Source organism: Pinus tabuliformis, chromosome 5_2, assembly GCF_031772625.1.
Source record: "Pinus tabuliformis cultivar Carrire ecotype Pingquan chromosome 5_2, CPIR1, whole genome shotgun sequence".
NCBI classification, from domain to species: Eukaryota; Viridiplantae; Streptophyta; class Pinopsida; order Pinales; family Pinaceae; genus Pinus; species Pinus tabuliformis.
This window is the reverse complement of record NC_142306.1, coordinates 20,114,506-20,129,455: the sequence shown is the minus strand read 5'-3', so window position 1 is coordinate 20,129,455 and position 14,950 is coordinate 20,114,506. Positions and strand designations below refer to the sequence as shown.

The following is a 14,950-nucleotide window of genomic DNA, read 5'->3' as shown; positions in this document are numbered from 1 at the left end:
CTCGACTCTTAAAACATGAAAAGGTCAGGTTCAGTTCCTTTGTCTTAAAATTTATTCGGCCGCGTTCACATTTACCCGGCTAGATCTTGTTTGCATTAGCTTGAGTAGGCTTCTTTTCATTCTCGATGGCAACTTTTCCGGGGTTCACCAACCCAGGGATCCCCTCTGACGGGAACCCTGGTCATTTCGCTCCTTTTGGAAATGTTGGTGCTCCTTATATGGAAACGTTGTCCCTCCCAGGTTTAACTGTTGGGTTGCCGATGTGGTTGTTCTCAACCTCTTTGGTCCCTACCATCTCATCATCTAGTCAGCCCATCCCTCCACCTGAACAACATCATGTTGATTCTAAGGTGGATCTCTCCCCTTCTACGCCCACTTCTACGTCCTCATCTTCTAGTTCACCTGGTGAAAGTCTAGATTCGAGTAAGCAGGTGGTTAAGAAGAAGAAGAAGAAGACGAAGAAGAAGAAGGCTCCTAAGGGAGAGGTTACAAGTGTAGCTACCCCCTCGAGTACACCTGAAGTTGGGCCCCCTTCTGCTCCTCTGCAGAAGGTCAAGTTTCCTTGTCGATTATGCAAGGAGGACCATCTTCTTCTCGATTGTCCTGGCATTCCCAGGGTACTAGAAGTATGGTCTCGTGATCCGGCCCGCCCCTCATCGTCCTCTAAAGCTCACGTCGATGCTACCTTATTAGTCAGGAATGGTAAGGGAAAAGGGAAGATTCGAATCCCCTGTAGACTTTGTGAAGGCAATCATTCCCTTCACCTTTGTCCACTCATGGATAAAGCCTCCGTTGTCTTGGAAAGTCTTACAGCTCCTTCACCCCAACTTCCCGTTGGTTATTGACGTCTCTCTACAGCTGCAGATCGTTCCCCTGCTGACAAAGAGATTGATTCATATTATTCTCTTGTCCATCCTCCTCTTCCCGAACCTGGCTGTGCATAGCCTGTTCCATACCAATCATTGGTTGGAAAGAGTGTCGATTTGAGTTCACCACCCGTCAATCACTCTGTTTCAGAAGAGCATCACTCCCATGTTCTTCTCGTCTCCTCAGATTCTCCTGAGTCTAGAAATGACTCTCCTATCCCATCTGCTCCGGAGAGTCCTGCTTTAGTTCCTTTAGAGCAGGGGGTCAATCATTTGATTCCCCCACCAAGTAGTTCAGTCGTTTCCTTCGACTGGAGTCGTTCGACTACCTCCCCCCTTCCATCCCATGTGCCTTTCTGGGTCACGGTACATGCCTATAATAAGGCGATACCTGGCACTGTGTTGGATGAGGGAGCATCGGTTAGTCTTATGCCTGCCACTACTTGGCAAGCCTTGGGTTCCCCACAGCTTGTGCTAGCGCACGGAGGAACTAGTCAACCATTAGTGATCCTTCCATAGTTCCCTGTTACTTTGGGAGGCAAGACCGTCTATATACCCATGGTGCTTTAGACTTCAGTCTTCTCCTTGGTCGTGACTATGTTTATGCCATGGGGGCCCTGGTCTCTTCACTTTTCCGGGTGGTTTACTTTCCACACAATGGAAGAATAGTAACGATAGATCAATTATCGTTCATCTGTCCCCGGGTGCCTCCTGCGCAGTTGTCATCCCCTCCTGGTTTTCATCCACCAGTTGCATCTGCCCCATCACAGATCAACTACGTGGCCACCTATCCCGTGCCTAGATCCAGTGATGTCGCCGTCGTGCATAGTGTCCTGGAGGCATTGGGCCATGACTTCCAAGATGTTGGCCTTCCATTAGGATTGGCACTCTTGGGAGCCTCAACTTCCTATTCCTTATGGTGAAGTTCCATTGGAGCATAGTTCGTTTCCCTATGTCAAGCTCGTTAAAAAATGAAACAAAGAGTCTGGAGCACAGTTCCTTGTCTTGTGTCAAGCTCGTTAAAAAATGAAACAAAGTGTCCTGAGCATAGTTCTTGATCTTGTGTCAAGCTCGTTAAAAAATGAAACAATTCCCCCTTTCCAATCGCATCTTTCAATTAAGATCTCGTGAAGCTTCATTCCATCCACTTTTTTGAATGCAATGAAGCTTGGGGGCATGTACCTCATCTTGCGCCATTGCAATGGGGGCATGTGCATTTCCAACAAGCAGAGTCCTTCCTGGTTCAAGCTTGTGTCCCGAGGATAGTTTTGATCTTGTGTCGACCTCGTTAAAAAACAAAACAAGGTGGTCGAGCATAGTTCCTGATCTTGTGTCAAGCTCGTTAAAAAATGAAACAAGGGTTATGAGGATAGTTCTTTTACTGTGTCAACCTCATTAAAAAATGAAACATCTCCTCCTTTCCAAATCGAGTCTTTTGATTAAGATCTCGTAAAATACAAGTCGAGTCTTTCCTAGATCTCGAGAGTGAACCTTCATTCCATCCACTTTGTTGAATGCAATGAAGCTTGGGGGGCATGTACCTCATTTTGCGTTATTATGCTGGGGGCATGCGAACTTATAACAAGCATAGTTTTTCGTTTCAAGCTTGTGTAAACATGAAACTGAATCCAAGCAAAGTTCTCCATGGTTCAAGCTTGTGTAAAAATGAACCCATACCCATTTTACATCTCGTGATTGCTGTCTTTATCTGCTAAATTCTGTTAGATGAGCCTTGGTTGTTTTCATTCCATCACCGCCATCTCTTTGGCTGATCATATGCTTTCACTTGGTTGTTTTTCCTTTCCTGAGGAACCGCAGCGATGAGTGGTTTTATTAGCCAGCCTCTTGACCATTACATGTTTTAAGCAGTTCCACCATTGCCGGAACCAGTTGCTACCCTTTATACCACTCGTTCCTCTAGGACGAGTCTCCTTTAAGCTCTTTTCTGACTCGTAAAAGATGAAAAGATTGCCGAGTATTTTCCCTTTTTGACTCGTTAAAGAGAATAAAAATGGAGGTCTGCTTTCAGCTCTTTCTGACCGTCTAAATATGAAAATATTGCCGAGTTATTCCTCTTGACTCGTTAAACGTAAATAAGAGGCGGTCATCTTTAAACTCTTTTCCGGCCGTGTAAAGACGAAAAGATTGTCGGGCCCTTGTCGTTTCAGGCTCGTTAACGGTTACGAAATGATGTGATATCGATCGCTTTTTTACTTTTTTAGGTCGATGTCACTACATATGAAAAGTACTCCTCGATCATAATGATTGGGCGGTTCTTTTGAGCATTGTTTTATACTTTTTCGGGCTCGCGAGACACAACTTTACGAAAAAGGACACCCCTGGAGTTTTCTTTTCTGCCGTCTTTTCAAACTCTCTAAACATGAAAAGGCGCCGATTTTTTCCTTTGTCAGGCTCGTTAAAACCTGATGACATCGGATCCCGTCAGAATGATGCCTTACAAGCATATGCTATCCCCGTCAAGCTTGTCATCAAAAAAATAATCAGGGTACTCGCCAGAAATGGTGGGGAAATGGAACCATAATCATTATTGTGTCGGCAATATGTCGCTCTTGAACATGGCACTTGTCTGTGTTCGTGTCTGGGTGGGAACCTCTCATCCTGTTTTACACTAGCCTCCGTGGGTTTGGGTTATCCTATTTGACCTGTCATCTACTCATTTCCTTGTCACCATGACCTTTGATCCGTTGATGTCAAATACTGCCAAGTCCACTGTCGTGCCGCCGATATGTTCAAGAGAAGTTGACCTCTGCAAAATTACAACCTCCCTCTGATACCTCACATAATTCTGATTCACCACAACATTCTTCCTCTGTCTCATGTCAATGATGTGGGAAACACTATGGCCCACATTTCATCAAGGTCACTTCCTGTCGACTTCAGCTCATTATCCAAGAAGCTGATCTAGAGACTCCCTTCCGGTGCCTTGGAGCCTGCATGCCTCAATGGCAGGTTCTTCGTGTTCGACGAGAGGTTTTCATCATTGGCCTCTGATCGAATGATTCTACGGGTGTTCGACGCCAGCTCACTCATTCGCACGCCGTAGATTGTACCTATAGTACCTTGAGGGCCATTGTCATTATTGGTGGTACCTCTCGCGTCTGTTAACATTTTTCACTATAGGCTGATAATCAGACGATGTTCATGCATGTTCGACTCCAACTCATGTATTCGCATGCCTGAACTTGTACTCTGTTCGGGTCGAGATGGAGCGCAAGACCCTGGATTTTGTTTGTTGGAATCCAGGCTGCGATTTGTGGCTTATTATGATCATGACTCATTCACTGGATGGCTGCGACCATGGCTGATTCTATTTATCGATCCTCACTAGATGGCTGCACCCATACCTTGGATCTAGATTATTGTGTACTCTGTTATGGATGGCTACGCCCATACCACATATATCATGTACTTGAGATATCAATTGTACTTCTTTACGCAGGTTCTCCGGCGGTGGTGTTTTCAGTTACACATGTTCTTGTAAAGCATTTCACCCCTCTCTCTCTCTCGGGCCTCATGCTTTAGGGGGCATCTGTTACACAGCAATTTGTCACCGTTTTTCACCGTCCATGTTACCCCTCTCCCACACGCTGGAGGACTCATTCCGGGACCTATGAGAAGTGGGATGACCTGAAACCACTTGCATTATATTCCTCTAAGTGTGAGCTTCATATGCCCTGAAGACATCTCCTGCAGTATACCCATAAAAATAACCCTTTTTTGCATTAGGGCGGGTCCGCAGTGTACTTCCCGCGCCAATGGGGTAAATCCTCTAAAGAGGGCACGCCAGTTGGCACTCTGTCTCAGAGTCGCACTCGCGCCAACCCAGTTGGGTAAAGTTTTTAATGAACAAACTTCCGAAGGTTCTCCTTAACCCATTCATCAACTGAATCTATGTTGAGCTAGGATGGTTTTGCTTAGAATCTCCATAGAAGGGAAGTGGTTTGCCACCTTTCATGGAAGCTTCTTAGTGATAAAGCCAATCCCATGAATATTGTGGTTGATCTTATCTCCTTCCCCTCTATCTATAAAAGCTTGTTCTTTTGCCTTGAGCAAGCTAGTTCCAGCAGAGTGCTAGTGATAGTGAGAATTCCAGGAGTTCAAGAGATTGAAGTTGCAAGAGCCTTCTTTGCACCCATAAGGCCAAATCTAAGTGAGGAGATTCTTGTCACCAAGGAGAGAGAGGCTTGTTTCCCATCCCAACAAGCTTTGCAAGATTTGTGTAGCTGATCACCCAACTAAAGGAGGATTTGACGTCAGAACTATGGTTGTATTCTTCTTTGTTGTTTATCAATAATAGATGACTATCATTATGGTTCCATTCTCATTGTCCTTTGTAATGATTGATGTTGAGTTATATCTTTTCTGACTGATATATAATTGCATCTATTGGATTTTATGCTTGTATTTGTGTTGTTCTTTGCATGTGCAGGTGTCCAATCACACAGGTCGTGGAGATCGTGACCGGCCAAAGCAAAGGAACGAGAGCGACATCTCTTCTACGGAATCCAAGTAGGTTCTCATCATCCACCTTTAATTTGAAATTAGGAACTTGCGTGATAGCATTGTTTGATTGTTGCTAGACCCAGTCTGGGCTAGTAGGGATCACCTCTATCCGCAGAGGAGATTTACCTCCACAACAAAGGCTGCTGTAGGTGATTGAGATATCGAGGTCCACCGTTGCTTTTGTCCGGGTGGACTCCTAGGTGGCCTCGGTGCGGGGTGTGGAGGCTTTTGGAGGCATTTCTAAGGGAGTGGGTGAGTGATTGCTCAATTTCTTGTTAGTTGGAGCGTGTTACAAACTCCAAAGTGGCCTTGGTGTGTTGTGGCTCGGAAGTTCTACCCATTTGTTCGCCATGTCCTTGGCATGTTGTGTGTGCTTCCTTCCTGGGATGCAAGACGTGCGAGGCATAAAAGTTTTACATGATATTTTGATATCTCTTTGACTTGATGGGTGTTCAAGTTGGCTCTTGGTAAGAGAGTGCCCAGAATTCCGTTTGAAGTGGGAGGGTGCTACCTAGTTTATCTTGCCAGTAGTCATATGCTTGTCTCAAAGATTAAGCCATGCATGTCTAAGTATGAACTAATTCAGACTGTGAAACTGCGGATGGCTCATTAAATCAGTTATAGTTTTTTTGATGGTACCATATTACTCGGATAACCCCAATAATTCTAGAGATAATATGTGCACCAAGTCTCGACTCTTTGGAAGGGATGCATTTTTTAGATAAAAGGTCAGTGAGGGCTTGCCTGCTTCTCCAGTTAATCATGATAACTCAACGGATTGCACAACCCTTGTGCTGGTGATGCTTCATTAAAATTTCTACCCTATCAACTTTTGATGGTAGGATAGAGGCCTACCAGTGTGGTGACGGGTGACAAAGAATTAGGGTATGATTCCAGAGAGGGAGCCTGAGAAATGACTACCACATCCAAGGAAGGCAGTTGGCATGCAAATTACCCAATGCTGACATGGGGAGGTAGTGACAATAAATAACAATACTAGGCTCATTGAGTCTGGTAATTGGAATGAGTACAATCTAAATCCCTTAATGAGGATCCATTGGAGGGAAATTATGGTGCCAGCAACTATGGTAATTCCAACTCCAATACCATATATTTAAGTTGTTGCAGTTGAAAAGATTGTAGTTGAATCTTGGGTCGTAAAGGTCAGTCCACCTACTCGGTGTGCACCTGCCCTTCCATCCCTTTTGTCAGCGGCGTGGTCCTGGCCTTAATTGGCTAGGTCGTGGCTCCAGTGCTATTACTTTGAAAATATTAGAGTGCTCAAAGCAAGCTTATGATCTGAATACATTAGCATGGAATAATGTGATAGGAGTCTGGTCCTATTGTGTTGGCCTTTGGGACCAAAGTAATGATTAATAGGGACTGTTAGGGGCATTCGTATTTCATTGTCAGAGGTGAAATTATTGGATTTATGAAAGATGGACCACTGTGAAAGAATTTTCCAAGGATGTTTTCATTAATAAAGAACGAAAGTTGGGGGCTCGAAGATGATTAGATACTGTCCTAGTCTCAACCATAAATGATGTTGACTAGGGATTGATAGATTTTGCTCTAAGGACTTCGCCAGCACCTTCTGAGAAATCAAAGTGTTTGGGTTCTAGGGGGAGTATGGTCAAAAGGTTGAAACTTAAAGGAATTGATGGAAGGGCACCACTAGGAGTGGAGCCTGCGGCTTATTTTGACTCAACACGGGGAAACTTACCAAGTCCAGACATAGTAAGGATTGACAAATTGAGAGCTCTTTCTTAATTCTATGGGTGGTGGTGCATGGTTGTTCTTAGTTGGTGGAGCAATTTGTATAGTTAATTCTGATAACAAGCAAGACCTGAGCCTGCTAACTAGCTATGTGGAGGTTCCCCTTCGCGGCCAGCTTCTTAGAGGGACTATGGCCATTTAGGCCATGGATGTTTGAGGCAATAACAGGTCTGTGATGCCCTTAGATGTTCTAGGCCACATGCATGCTACACTGATGTAGCCAACAAGTTTTTCTTCTTGGTTCGAGAGGATTGGGAAATATTCTCAAATTGCATCATGATGGGGATAGACCATTGCAATTATTGGTCTTCAACAAGGAATTCCTAGTAAGCATGTGTCATCAACTCATTTTGACTATGTCCCTGCCCTTTGTACACATCGCCCATCGCTCCTACCGATTGAATGATCTAGTGAAGTGTTCGGATTGTGTCGACGATGGTGGTTTGCCACCATCGATGTCGTGAGAAGTTCATTGAACCTTATCATTTAGAGGAAGAAGAAGTCATAACAAGGTTACCGTAGGTGAACCTGTGATAGGACCATTGATATCAAGGGTTTTCTTTCTTGGTTGGGGTTGGTTGAGTTTCGACAGCAATGTGGGACTGTGTGGTGTGTCTCTAGGGGAGCGGGTTTGGTGTTTGGTGGGAACATTGTTGGTTGCTTGTCTTAAGTTAACGCTTGTTTTTTCATGTGTGTGCTTGCAAGCCATGCTTGTGCTTGTCCCACCCATCATTTTTTTTCTTTCCCCCAATGTGTTTCTGTAGGGGGTTCAGAAGCTTGTTTCTTGGGAGCACTTCCACCGATTTGTTCAGCCGAGCATGGTTGCTACAGTTGAGGTGCATGGGAAATACGATGGATAAATTTAGACTCATTCGTAGTGGTGGTGCTCAGTCTTTTGTTTGTTGGAAGGCATGGGCCAAGGGTGTGGGCTTCCATAGTTGGTTCTCTCGAAAAGGCGACGGTGGTTGACGTGTTGCTTGGGTGAGCTTTTTTGCTGGTGGTTGGGTCGAGGGAGTGGTTGCGCGTGTGCCTGGTAGCTCAAACCTTCCGTGAGGGGAAATTTTCCAAGTGGGGTCAGTATGGGATGGATGAAGATCAGTTCAACCCATTGCACTGGCCACCCTAGTCCTCCCAACCATTCCTCGATATGCCCTCGCAGAAGGGTTGGGTGTCCAAGTAATGAAAAAAACCTCCCTCGGTCTGAGCTCCATTGAGATCGTAATTTTCCCTGCCAATGGGCATGAGGGTGGCAATCATATCTCGTGCCTTTGTCATCAAGAGAATTCCTCATCCTCTCGTGAGCCACTCCCCTTCTAAGGAAAAAAGAAGTAGCAGTTTGTGTCTTTGTTCCTCCCTTTGGATTGTGGGTTTTTTGTGGGACTTGGTCATTTCTTTGTTTCATGGTGTGTGCTTTCTGGACGTCCCTCTCTTTAGTGGCCTTGCACCATCGATGTATTTGTGGCCTATGGATTTCTCCAACATTGAGTGTTAGCTCATGACAACTCCTCTTTGGAGTTTGATTCTTGACCCATGTTGACTTTCTCGCTAGAAAGGTTGATGGGTGTTTTGTACAGAGAAGGGTGCAATAGCGGGGTGGGTTTGTTATTAGTAGTCCATTTGTCATTTGAAGCCTTGTTCTGGGTTGAGGGGTTTTTTACCTCTCAGTAACGTGCTCCAGACAATGGTCTTATCGCGACCCTTGTCTTTTCTAGTGGTCAAGTTTAGTTTGTGATTTATTTGCTTGGTTGTTTGATTATTGTTTGTTAACCAAACCCCTCAACCAAACCAAGCAACCATAATGTATGTGGGAGGGTGTGAAGAGGTGGGATGCCTTTTGATTAGGTGCCTTGTTTGATTTCTTTCTGGTTAGTGGACATCTACTCGGTGTGTTGTTGAGCTTCTCTCTTTTCTTGGGATATTTATTTCTTTGGTGTTGTTTTGTTCCCTTCTTCCTTTTGCCCCTATCTTTATGGAGAAGAGGTGGGATTGTTGTGGATTGGTGTTTGGGAAGGACGAAAAGTAGTGTGAGTTCCCTAGGTGGCCACCCTAGTCCTTCTCGATTGCCATCCCCTGCAGTTCCCCCCTTTTTCCGAAGGCACGGGATTTGGGAAGATTTTACTTTGTTTGAGCCTCCCCTTGTGAGCCGATCGCCACGTTTGATATCTCTCACTTTCATATTGTTTTCTTCCCTTGATTTTGGCCCCTAGATTTATGGAGAAAAGGTGAGATTGTTCAAGATTGGTGTTCAAGAAGGACAAAAAGCAGTGCGAGTTCTGGGGGTGGCCACCCTAATCCTTCTCGACCATCGTCCCTTGCAGTTCCCCCATTTTTGTGAAGGCACGGGATTAGGGAAACTTGTTCTCTATTTGAGCCTCCCCTTGTGAGTCAGTAAACACGTTTGATATCTCTCTTTCTTTCATGTTTTTTTCTTCCCTTCTTCCTTTTGGCCCCTAGCTTTATGGAGAAAAGGTGGGATTGTTTTGGATTAGTGTTCAGGAAGGACGAAATGTAGTGCGAGCTGCCAGGGTGGCCACCCTAGTCCTTCTCCATCATCCTCCCCTGCAGTTCCCCCATTTTTGCAAAGGTACAAGGTTGGGTAAGCTTGTTCTCTATTTGAAGCCTACCATTGTAAGCTGGCAGCCATGGTTGATATCCCTTTCTTTCATGTTGTTTTCTTCCCTTCTTCCTTCTAGCCCCTAGCTTTATGGAGAAAAGGTTGGATTATTATGGATTGGTGTTTGGGAAGGATGAAACGTAGTGCGGGCTCTCGGGGTGGCCACCCTAGTCCTTCTTGATCATCGTCCCTTTTAATTCCCCCCTTTTGTGAAGGCACATGCCTTGGGAGGCTTGTGCTTTGTTTGAGTCTCCCCTTGTGAGCCAGTAGCCATGTTTGATCTCTATTTCTTTCACCTTTTTTTCTTCCCTTCTTCCTCTCGGTCCCTAGCTTTACAAAGAAAAGGGGGAATTGTTGTGGACTAGTGTTCGAGAAGGATTAAAAGCTGTGCGAGCTCCCGAGGTGGCCACCTTAGTACTTCTCAATTATTGTTCCATGCATTCCCCCCTTTTTGCAAGGGTGTGGGCCTTGGGGATATTGTTCTCTGTTTGAGCCTCCTCCTGTGAGGGGGTAGACACCTTTGTTTTTCTTTCTTTCATGAATTTTTATTCCTTTCCTCCTTTTGGCCCTTAGCCTTACATTTGTTGTGGGGGGTGCCCCTATTCAATGTTGTGGCGGATTTTTCGGTAATACGTGGAAATGACTCTCGACAACGGATATCTCAGCTCTTGCTGCGATGAAGAACGTAGCGAAATGTGATACTTAGTGTGAATTTCATAATCCTGTGAATCATCGAGTTTTTGAACGCAATTTGCGCTCGAGGCTTGGTCGAGGGCACGTCTGTCTCGACGCTGCATCCCATTCAAACGCACTCCCTAAAATATGTTAGGGAGCAGTGGAGCTGGTCGTTTATGCCCAACGCAGTGTGGTTGGCTAAAATACCTCAAGCGATGTTTCGTGGCATGCATCAATGAGCGGTGATCTTGTCCCCTTGGATGGGCAGTCGATGTTAGCTGATGCGAACTTTGTGTGGCATCACTCGAACTTTCCTTGCTCTGCCTTGTCCTCCCATCGGGTAGGGAGGATTTAGCTCCAACTTTGTGACCCCAGCTCAAGCGAGAACACCCGCTAAGTTTAAGCATATAATTAAGTGGAGGAAAGAAACTTACAAGGATTCCCCTAGTAGCAGCAGGCGAATTGGGAAGAGCCCAACATGAAAATTGGGTGGCAGCATTGCCTGAATTGTAGTCTGTAGATGCATCCTCAATGGTGGACCTGGGCCAATTCCTTTGGAAGGGGACATCTGAGAGGGTGATAGCCCCATCAGGCCGGGACCTTGCACATCACAAGGCATTATCGGTGAGTCGGGTTGTTTGGGAAAGTAGCCCTAATTAGGTGGTAAATTCTGTCCAAGGCTAAATACGGGTGAGAGACCGCTAGCGAACAAGTACCGTGAGGGAGAGATGAAAAGGACTTTGAAAAGAGAGTTAAAGAGTGCTTGAAATTGCCGGGAGGGAAGCGGATGGAGGCTGTCGATGCATCTCAGTTGGATGTGGAACAACTTGGGTTGGTCTGCCACTCGACTTGAGGTGCAAACCAACACGGGCTGCTACTTCGTCACAAGCATGGGTGGATTACCTGTCAATTTGTTGTTTCGGTGGTCGAGGAATGAAGCGTGCACCCTTGTGGTAGGCCGTGTGCACTTGTGCGCTCATGGTGTAGGTTGGCGGACTTTCCATTCGACCCATCTTGAAACATGGACCAAGGAGTCTAACATGTGTGTGAGTTGGTACGTTTAAAAACTTGCGAGGTGTAAGGAAGCTGACGGGTGAGATCCCCTCTTTGGGGGGTGCATTGTTGACCAACCTTGAGCTTATGTGAAGGGTTCGAGTTCGAGCACACCTGTTGGGACCGAAAATATGGTGAACTATGCCTGAGCAGGGCAAAGCCAGAGGAAACTTTGGTGGAGGCTTGTAGAGATACTAACGTCAAAATCGTTCATCTAACTTGGATATAGGGGCGAAAGACTAATCAAACCATCTAGTAGCTGGTTTCCTCCCAAGTTTCCCTTAGGAGATATGGAGCTCACGCGTGAGTTTTATCGGGTAAAGCAAATGATTAGAGGCATCGGGGGCGTAACGACCTCGACCTATTCTCAAACTTTAAATCGGTAAGAGGGTGCAACTACTCCATTGAGCCACACTGTGGAATTGAGAGCTCCAAGTGGACCATTTTTGGTAAGAAGAACTGGCGGTGCAGGATGAACCGAAAGTCGAGTTACGGTGCCGAATTGCGTGATAACCTAGAACCCACAAAGGGTGTTGGTTGATTAAGACAGCAGGATGGTGGTCATGGAAGTAGAAATCTCCTAAGGTGTGTGTAACAACTCACTTGCCAAATCAACTAGCCCTAAAAATGGATGGCGCTGAAGTGCGCAACCTATGCTCAACTGTTGGAGCAATTGCCTGGCTCCGATGAGTAGGAGGATGTGGGGGTCGTTGAGAAACCTCGGGCATTAGCTTGAGTGGATTGACCCCTGGTGTAGATCTTGGTGGTAGTAGCAAATATTCAAATGAGATCTTTGAAGACTAAATTGGGGAAAGGTTCCATGTGAACAACACTTGGACATGGATTAGTCAATCCTAAGAGATGGGGAAGCCTTGTATCAAGGGTGCACTCTGTGTGAGCATTGAAATGGAATTGATTTAATATTCCCAAACTGGAATCGGTTCACCTGGAGATAGGGTCTAGCAGCTGGAAGAGCACCGCATGTCATGTGGTGTCCGGTGCACCCTCAGCTACCCTTGAAAAATTGGAGGACCGAGTATTGTTCATGCCCAGTCGTACTCATAACCGCATCAGGTCTCCAAGGTGAAAAACCTTTGGTCAATAGAACAATGTAGGTAAGGGAAGTCAGAAAAATAGATCCGTAACTTCAGGAAAAGGATTGGCTCTTAGGGCTAGGCCTAGGGTTCTGCGTCCTCAACTTGTGGGCTGTTGGCAATCTTTGTGTGCCGATTGGGCTATGGGCACAAAATTCCCCCTGTCGAGGGCTTTTCCCTAGGCTTCGAATAGTTGACTCAAAACTAGTACGGACAAGGGGAATCCGATTGTTTAATTAAAATAAAGCATTGGGATGTTACTTGCGGATGCTAACGCAATGTGATTTCTACCCAGTGCTCTGAATGTGAAAGTGAAGAAATTCAACCAAGCGTAGGTAAATGGCAGGAGTAACTAGGACTCTCTTAAGGTATCCAAATGCCTCATCATCTACTTAGTGATGCACATGAGTGGATTAACGAGATTCCCACTGTCCCTATCTACTATCTAGTGAAACCACAGCCAAGGGAACGGGCTTGGCAAAATCAGCAGGGAAAAAAGACCATGTTGAGCTTGACTCTAGTCCGACATTGTGAAATGACTTGAGAGGTGTAGAATAAGTGGCAGCCGTTTTTAGCGCAAGTGAAATACCACTACTTTTAACATTATTTTACTTATTCCCTGGGGGGGAGACAGGTAGTACCTCTGTTTTTGGCCTTAAGGCATGTTTCGGCGGGTCGATCCAGGCGGAAGACATTGTCATGTGGGGAGTTTGGTTGGGTCGGCACATCTGTTAAAAGATAACGTAGATGTCCTAAGATGAGCTCAACAAGAAAATAAATCTCATGTGGAACAAAAGGGTAAAAGCTCATTCAATTTTGATTTTCAGTACAAATAAAACCGTGAAAGTGTCACCTATTGATCCTTTAGATTTAGAATTTGAATCTAGAGCTGTCAGAAACATTACGACAGGGATAACTGGCTTGTGGCAGCCAAGAATTCATAGTGACATTGCTTTGTGATCCTTCGATGTCAACTCTTCCTATCATTGTTGTTAGTGTCGGTATCTTCATCCCTCCATCAGTCATCAAAATTCTATTGTTGCATGCATTTTTAGGTGTCTCATCTGATCAACTGCATTCAATTTGGTCATGGATCATCTGATGGTAGTGGCTCATTATCAATTTTCCCTCATGATCTTTACCTGCTGACCTATTTTCACAAATTCAGGTCATTTAGAGTCATCTTTTGTCATTACATTTGAAAAAAGTCATTTTTAGGGTTTTAGGTCTCATTAGGTCTAGGGTTTGTCATCATAGTCTTGTATAAGCTCAATAATGGTTAGCATGTGCATGAGGAGGTCTAATAAGGTCTTAGCATCAAAAATTTCAATAATGACATTCTCAGTAATTGATTTTTCCTCAAAACCCTATTTTGAGGAAAAATAGAGTTTTATGTTCTATGTATAAACATTTCATGTAGTTATATTTTTCCTATATGTAATAAGTTCAGAAATACAACGCTAGGTCACCTTGCCAAAATCATGCACTCCAGCTCCTGCAAAAGAGACAAGAAATTGAAAGCATTAGTCCATCAAATGTCAAAAAGAGAGACAAACTTCAAAACAGAGTTTTTAAAGAACAAAGTGAAAAATAAAACATTAGAAAGTGGGTATTTTTTAAATGAAAAATTAAATTCACTTGTATATAAAGTGCGCATTATGTTGAAGATTTCATTTTGCTCAAAGAGAGAGAGAACAAGTGAAAATCATGATTTGAGACGAAGAAAGGAAAAATTGCACCAAAACTTAAGAGTTTCTCTGGGCGTGACACACCTGGGTAGTGGCACGGCACACCTGCTCGGTGCGACACACAAAGCAAAGAATTTACATAGGGAGTTGAATTGGCACCGCGCACCTGGGTAATGGCGCAGCGCACCAGTCCTCCAAGCCTAAATTTCACCCAATCAACCTTCTCAAGCTCCAAAAGTTTGCCAATATCATTCCACAAGTAAGTAAAACATCCCAAATTTCCATTGCAAGAGTTTTAGTCCTCATTGATGGTGTTTTAATAGGTGCAAAATTAAACCCTAGTTTGTTGCACAGTTCATTACAAAAACTGTCTAGGGTTTTGCAATTTTGATAATCTTGTTGTTTTTCTCCCCTGCATAATTCTCCCATACACCATCCCACTTCACTACATTTCCTAAATTTCATTCCCTTTCCTCCTCTCACTTACAATCATCCTACCCCCTATCCCCAAAACCATAAAACCCTAACAAATTCCCACTATTCCCCAAACCTTAATTTGCATTCCCAAACCCTATCACTCCCTAAAAACCCTACAACTAGCAACAAATCCTTCACTCATCAGTCCTATTCATCAAAAAAAGGTCACCTATTCTTCACTTA

At 44.6% G+C, this 14,950-nt stretch overlaps 1 non-coding gene and 2 pseudogenes across 1 annotated transcript; all 3 read left to right on the top strand.

The window, feature by feature from the left end:
• The first annotated feature begins 5,898 nt into the window (after window positions 1-5,898).
• LOC149157340 (18S ribosomal RNA) lies at window positions 5,899-7,711 on the top strand (annotated as a pseudogene).
• A 2,710-nt stretch (window positions 7,712-10,421) lies between these two features.
• On the top strand, window positions 10,422-10,574 carry LOC149157339 (5.8S ribosomal RNA). The gene has a single exon (XR_016262094.1). It is a non-coding gene; the product is annotated as a 5.8S ribosomal RNA (ribosomal RNA).
• A 270-nt stretch (window positions 10,575-10,844) lies between these two features.
• LOC149157338 (25S ribosomal RNA) lies at window positions 10,845-12,608 on the top strand (annotated as a pseudogene).
• Window positions 12,609-14,950: the final 2,342 nt, after the last annotated feature.